This window comes from Bison bison, unplaced genomic scaffold (genome assembly GCF_000754665.1).
Source record: "Bison bison bison isolate TAMUID 2011002044 unplaced genomic scaffold, Bison_UMD1.0 scf7180017864163, whole genome shotgun sequence".
In the NCBI taxonomy this organism is placed as follows: domain Eukaryota; kingdom Metazoa; phylum Chordata; class Mammalia; order Artiodactyla; family Bovidae; genus Bison; species Bison bison.
Window position 1 is genome coordinate 12,922,341 of NW_011494735.1, and position 327 is coordinate 12,922,667.

The following is a 327-nucleotide window of genomic DNA, read 5'->3' on the forward strand; positions in this document are numbered from 1 at the left end:
CAAGGGTACTCTCAAGAGTCTTCTCCAACACCACAGTTCAAAGGCATCAATTCTTTGGCACTCAGCTTTCTTCACAGTCCAACTCTCACATCCATACATAACTATTGGAAAAACCGGCTGCAACCAGCACGCTAAGCGCAGGCGGCTGTGACCGGCATGTTAAGCATGGCCGAGAGGAGCCACCCTACGTCTGAGGCCAGGGGCAGAAGCCAGGAGGACCCCATGCCCAAAGGGCAGTGGCAAAGAGGAATTACCCCACGTTCGAGGTCAGGGGCAGCGGCCGAGAGTACAAGACTGCAAGGGGCTACCCCACGTCCAGGGTCGGGG